General features: G+C 38.0%; 1 non-coding gene across 1 annotated transcript; it reads left to right on the forward strand.

The window, feature by feature from the left end:
• The first annotated feature begins 1,630 nt into the window (after positions 1-1,630).
• Positions 1,631-1,738, forward strand: LOC127740757 (small nucleolar RNA R71). Its single transcript, XR_008001616.1, has one exon. It is a non-coding gene; the product is annotated as a small nucleolar RNA R71 (small nucleolar RNA).
• The last annotated feature ends 5,455 nt before the right edge of the window (positions 1,739-7,193 follow it).

Below are 7,193 nucleotides of genomic sequence, written 5' to 3' on the forward strand. Positions count from 1 at the left end.
ACTGACAACGGTGAAACCCTACATACAGCTTGCCATGGAAAGGAGTAAGAAGGATTGGATGAAGACAGTAGGAAAGCAGAGAGACGAAAGGGACAAAGCATCTCCATACGCTTGTCTGAAGTTCTTACCAATGAAATACATAAGTATCTCTATCTTTATCTTTATATTTTATTCATACATCATCCATAATCATTTGAGTTTGCCTGACTAAGATTTACAAGGTGACCATAGCTTGCTTCATACCAACAATCTCTGTGGGATCGACCCTTACTCACGTAAGGTTTATTACTTGGACGACCCAGTACACTTGCTGGTTAGTTGTGCGAAGTTGTAATAAATAGTTGAGATTACAATTGTGCGTACCATGTTGATGGCGCCATTGATGATCACAATTTCGTCCACCAAAGCTTCCAGGGTCCTTCAATTTCTGGGGCAATTTGTGTTGGATGATGGCACTGCATTCCTCTGTGAGTACTACAGTCTCATTATTCTTCCAGCTTCTCTTTTTGGTCATCAACTCCTTCAAGAACTTGGCATAGAGTGGCATTTACTCTATTGCCTCACCAAAGGGTATGTTTATTTGTAATTTCTTGAAGATTTCCAGGAATCTTGAGAATTGGTTGTCCTCCCCCTTCTTCTTTAATTGTAATCGTTAGGGGTATGGAGCTTTTGGGAGACATGATCTGGGCGCTTCTCCTTCTTGGTGTGGCTTAGGGGTTGAAGGTTGAGCCTCCTCATGTCCCTTATTTTCTTCACCCGGTTTCTCCTCTGGTGATTGCTTGTGGGTTTCCTTCAGTTCCTTTCCACTTCTGAGGGTGATGGCTTGACATTCCTCCTTTGGCATTGAGTTAATATTGCTGCAATTGTTGTGTCCAGGAACTTGCTTGAATAAGAATTCAATCTATATTTCCAGTTTCTTGATGGCAGCATCTTGATTCTGCATGTTAGATTGCACTTCTTCCCGGAAAGCTTTGCTATCTTGAATGTCGTTGCATAGGCTTTCAAGTAGAGCCTCAATTTTTGAGAGCCTCTCCTTGGTGATTGATGTGGGGTTGAGAGTAGGTGGTTGTGAAGATTGGTTGGATGGGTGTTGGTAATATCTCTGTGAGGTGTTTTGATGAGTAGTATTGTTGTTGGGGTTGAAGTTGTGGCGTCTCTGATCTTGCCCTTGGTCTTGTTGATTTTCCCATCCAAAGTTGGGGTGATTCCTCCATCCAGAGTTGTAAGTTTTGGAGTATGGATCATGGACTTGTCTAGGTGAGTTTCCCACATAGTTGGCTTGCTCCCAGTCACCTTCTTCTCCCATATTTACTCCGTCTTGAGTTGGTGATGAGGTGATGGCTGCTGCAACTTGGTTCTTTTCCACCTTCTTGGTAAGATCTGCTAGCTGCTTGGTGATCATCTTGTTTTGGGCTAATAGTGCATCCATGTGGTTCAGCTCCATTACTCCTCTAGTGTTACTTCTTTCGGAGGCATAGAAGTAGTCATTCTCAACAACTGTTTCAATGACATCTATGGCTTCTTCAATGGTTTTCTTCTTGTTTAAAGAGCCTCCTGATGAATGATCCACAGTCTTCTTTGACTCATAGGAAAGACCTTCATAGAAGATGTGAAGTTGAACCCACTCATTAAACATCTCTGGTGGGCATCTCCTTGTCAAGTCTTTGAATCTCTCCCATGCTTCATAAAGTGTCTCACCATCTTGTTGTCTAAAAGTCTGCACCTCAGTTCTTAGCCTATTAATCCTTTGAGGAGGATAAAATCTTGCTAAAAACTTGTTCACCACTTCTTTCCAATTAGTTAAGCTTTCCTTTGGGAAGGATTCAAGCCATTTGGATGCCTTGTCCCTTAGTGAAAAAGGGAACAAGAGCAGCCTATAGACATCCGGGTGGACTCCATTGGACTTCACTGTGTCACAAATCCTCAAGAAGGTGTTCAAGTGTTGATTAGGATCTTCTTGAGCACCTCCTCCAAATGAACAACTATTCTGCACCAGGGTGATGAGTTGAGGTTTTAGCTCGAAATTGTTGGCATGTATGGTGGGCTTCTGAATGCTGCTTCCACAGTTTCCTAAATTAGGATTGATATAGGATCCTAAGACCCTCCTTTCTTGCCCAGCCCGGTTCGCATGGCCTTCTCTGGCATGATTATGAGCTTCTTCTTCATGATTATTCTCCAAATTCTCTTCCATGTTGGGTTCGAAATACTCTTCCTCTTCCTTAGCACCAATAATCCTTTTTCCTCTTGTCTCCCTTCTTAGTCTCCAAAGGGTTCTTTCAGGTTCTGAATCAAAGGATGTTGAGACTCCTTCTCTTTTCCTTGTCATACAACAAACAGATTGCACAATAGGAGGTATAGTGAAGATTATTCTTGTTAGAGTAATAGTTAGTGTGAGTGATGCAATTTATCAAACAGTTAGTCGGTTAGTAGCTGAATTATGATCAACTAAGAAAAAGAGAATAGAAAATAGAGAGGGTATAGGGGGTGAGGAAGAAATTAAAAATGAACTAAGGCAAATTGACTGAATAATACAAAACGAATAACGAAAAATAAAAACATGCTCAATCTAGTGATCTTCTAACTTAATCATTGTTGATTCAAAATCAATCCCCGGCAACGGCGCCATAAACTTGATGTGTGAAAACTTGTCTCTCAACAAATTTCCCTTCGGCAAGTATACCGAATTATCGTCAAGTAAAACTCACAATAGAGTGAGGTCGAATCCCACAGAGATTGATTGGTCAAGCAACTTTAGTTAGAAGAATATGTTAGTTGAGCTAAACAGAATTGAGATTGAGATGCAGGAATTTAAATGACTAGAAAGTAAATAACAGAAATTAAAGTGCAGAATCTTAAATGGGGAGTTGGGATAATGAGTAGGAAATTAAATGGCAGAAAGTAAATAGAATGGGTATGATCAGAAATGGGGAGATCATTGGGTTTAGGAGATGTTGCATTCTCCAGATCAAGTTCATTCTTATCTCTTCCTCAATCAATGCATTCATTAATCTCCTTGACAATCTTAAGTGATTGGATCCCAATTCCTTGGCAACCCAATCTCTCTAAGCTTGAACAATTTCCCAATTCCTTGATTTAATTGCTCATGGGAAGAGATGAAAGTGTGGTCACTGATTATACCACATGTATTTCCAAATCAAAGTGTTGGGAGGATTAAATGTCACAATATCCATCCAAACCCCAATTTGGTCCAACATGAGAAAGCATTTCTAGCATGATTTCCTCATCCCTTTTCCAAAGTTCAAAGGAGATCCAATTATGGAGAGTTTCTTTTCTAAGACAACTAACCAATTGAATTAAGATCGAAAGCTTTCTACGTTAAGTACCACGTTAACTTAGTTAACGTGGCTCTTAACGTAAGCTATGAATGGCTTTGCAGGCGTTATTGGTGATCACTTTTCTCATTAATGTTGCAAGCTCTTTGCCATCCCACGTTAGTAGTCACGTTAACTAAGTTAACGTGAATGCTAACGTGGTTCTTCCATACTTCATTTGTCCTGAAATCAAGCAATTAAAGTGTATCAAAGCTCTAGCCAAAGTCATGAGATTATGCATCATCAACTTCTCATGCAATTCTGGCAAAAATCTCATGAAATCATGCAAAATTCACAATAGTTGCTTAAATGAAGGTGTAAGTGTATTTTCACCCAAAACTTGCCTTATTCACTAGGAAAATGCATGAAACTACCCTAAAACAGTAAAGAAAAGGTCAGTGAAACTGGCCTAAATGCCCTGGCATCAATGCTCATCTGAAGAACATCCACTATCACTAGAAGACTCGATTTTAGCAATGTATTTTAAATCAGATTTACTCTTCTCCTCCTCCACATGAATGTCAAACGTTATCTGCACATGGTCATTACTTTAAACTCGAAATGTCCTTCTTCGAAACCCTTTATTCGATAGTGGAATAAGAATCTATATCTGACATTTCTAATCTCCTTGGAACCAACTACACCTATATTCATTGATGCATCCACATATTTAGTAGTTTTTCCTCTTAATTTCAGTCCATAAGCTAATGATGTTTGTTATTTTTAGTAATCGATTCATGGTTTAATGTATATTATTTTGAGTGTGTGAATTTCTTTTGTTACAGGAGAATCTTGAAAGAAATCAAGTAAGGCAAGAATGGAAGCAACTAAACAAGGGGAGTTTGTGTACATCATAGAGAGCTCCAAGGACAACCAAGCCTAGCACTCACAAGGAACTCCATTAACTTTGCGCCTCATATCCCTTTCCATGCGCCTCATGCAAACCATTGACCTCACTCCAAGGCTACCTCTCCTTGTATGCGCCTCACGCCTCAGCCTAGGTGCCTCATGCATCATTCAAGCACATTCCAGGGGCTACCATTTAGCCTATGTGCCTCACGCCTCAGCCTGCGCTTCACGTATGGTCCCATGCGCCTCACGTAGTTTTACAGAGAACTCCAATTCCTCCTTGTTGGACTTGCACTTCACGTAAGATTTCATGCGTCTCATTCACGATCATGGGCCACCTTCCCAGGGCTTGTGATTCTTTGTCGAATCTCCCTTAATCTCCAATTCTTTAAAGTATTTTAGTTGATGATTAAAACTTGAGCTCAAGACCCATGATTTGGAGCATTGATTGACAATTGTGAAGAGTTATTTATAGCTTAACTTAGGATGAAAAACTATTGAAAGAACATTAATTAGTTTAGATTTGATTTTGTTTCAATTTGATTTGGTTTGAATTCTAAAATAATTAGGTTTAGAATTAGGGTTAATATTTAAAGAGTAGGGAGACACTCACATGGGCTTCCTCTCCTCTCCCTATCCGTTTTGACAATTCAGAGTTTTTGTTTTTGCATCATGAGCAGCTTATCTCCTTTGTTAAGGTTAAGAGCTCTATTCATTTTTTTATGAATTATTAATCTAAGTGCTTTACTTTATTTGAGGTTTATGCTTTGATATATTTCATGATTAAATTTTCATTCTTCATCCCTAAAGATTTAACAAATAGCAAACAAATCACTGAAATATGCACATGAAAAAGTTGAGAATGTCTTGGTCAAAGTGGAAAAGTTTTTTCTCCTAGTAAATTTTGTGATTCTTGACATGGAGAAGGATGAAAATGCCTCCATTATTCTAGGGAGACCATTCCTAGCCACTAGGGAGCTCTCATTGATGTGAAAAAGAGTGAACTAATGTTGAAGGTGCATGATGAGCACTTAGTTTTCCATGTTTTTAAAACCATGCATCATTCAAGTGAGAAAGAGAATTGCATGAAGGTTGAATCAAGCGATCCAAGCCTCCAAAAACCCCATGACATCAAACCTAAGTTTGGTGTTGGGAGTGCATTATCAAATGAAGAAAGGAAAGATTTCAAGAAGAAAGTGCCCAGGGAGTGGAGAAATAAGAAGATCCCTACTGAAGACTTCTCACCAGGGAAGAAAGTGATGTTAGTTCACCATCTATTGAAGCCATATACAGTAAACAAAATCCTTTCTCTTGAGCATATTGAGCTAATAAATGAAGACATAGGGAGAAGATTGATCCACAGTGAGAGGAGAGGAGTTGAAGCATTATGATCAACCTCTACCTTAACAAGAACTAACTGTCAAGCTAGTGACGTTAAAAGAGCGCTTGTTAGGAGGCAATTCAACCGTCGGTACCCTTTTATTTTGTCTTTAGTTTCGTTTTATTTTGTTTTAATTTCTTTTGTTTTATTTGAATAAGCTTTTGCATCATTTATTTGATTTTACTAGATAATCATGATTATTCATAATTCCATCACCATTGTTTTTTCTTTGTTGCTTGAGGACAAGCAACTATTCTAAGTTTGGTATTGGAGGCTATGCTCTACATAGTCTAGAATATGATGAAGAGAGAATTAACTCTATCCTTAAGCTTTTATTTCTTATATCTTACATCTATTTTTGTTCTTAGTTAATAATCATGATTCATTCATATTTCATGCCACCTTACTTTTGAAATTACCCAATATCTTTAAGTATACAACAAAGAGTTTTTTAATAGAAAAAGTTGAAGAAAATTTTTTAAATTTTAGGGCAAGTAAGATTAAGAGAAGTAGAGGTTTTGATAATGTGATTGTGTAATGAGATTACATGTTTGTGAAACTTACATGGAAAGCTCTACGACATGGAATAAAGTTTAGAGAAGTATTACGGAAGCTCTCAAAAATCAATAAAACCAAGAATGAACAAGAAAAAAACAAGGCCCAATGCTCTGAGTACTAATAGTTAGGAAGGTAAAAAAGAACTAAAGCTCAAAGAGTTATTTTTCTAGTTAAATGCTTGTGGTGTTTCTGTGTCAAATGAATCTTGAAATATAATATTTAGAGTCAAAGCCAAGTGCAAATAACCCCTATAAAAGAGAAGCCAAAGGCTATGAGCACCAGTGACTGGGAAGAATAAAAAGAAGCAAGGACTCAAAGAGTTATCCAATTAAGTGCTTGTGGTGTTTCTGTATCGAGCAAAGTTTGAGATAAAATATTTAAAGTCACGGCTAGACTTAAGATGCAAAGCACCCAATAAAAGAAAAGGAGAAGTTGACTTCAAGGTGAAAATATATAAAGAGACCTCCATAATATCATTCAAATGGAATTTCTAAGCTCTAAGTTTTTAATGGTAAGCCTAACAAGCATTGGAATCATACATGTTCACACAATTCAGAGTTCACCCCACTATCGCTTAATCACTTCATTCACTGAAATATCAAGCAATTCTTCAACCCACTCTAACATAGAGGAATCCTTTGTGCATAGTTCTTTTCTTACTTGGAGACAAGCAAGATCTTAAGTTTGGTGTTGGTGATGCATCTGCATCTTTAGTAATATTTTCTCTTAATTTAAGTCCATAAGCTAATGATTCTTGTTATTTTCAGTAATTGATTCATAATTTAGTGTATATTACTTTGAGTGTATGAATTTTCTTTTGTTACAGAAAAATCTTGAAAAAAATCAAGTAAGGCAAGGATGGAAGCAACTAAACAAGAGAAGCTTATGTACATCACAGAGAGCTCTAATGACAACCAAGCCTAGCACTCTTAGAGGACTCTATCAACCTTGTGCCTCATGCCTCAGCCTGGGCACCTCACGCATCATCAAAGCACACTCTAAGGGCATATGCACATCATGCCTCAGCCTGTGCTTCACGTATGGTCCCATGCGTCTCACGTAGTTTCACAGAG

The sequence above is a fragment of the Arachis duranensis genome, chromosome 7 (assembly GCF_000817695.3).
Source record: "Arachis duranensis cultivar V14167 chromosome 7, aradu.V14167.gnm2.J7QH, whole genome shotgun sequence".
NCBI classification, from domain to species: domain Eukaryota; kingdom Viridiplantae; phylum Streptophyta; class Magnoliopsida; order Fabales; family Fabaceae; genus Arachis; species Arachis duranensis.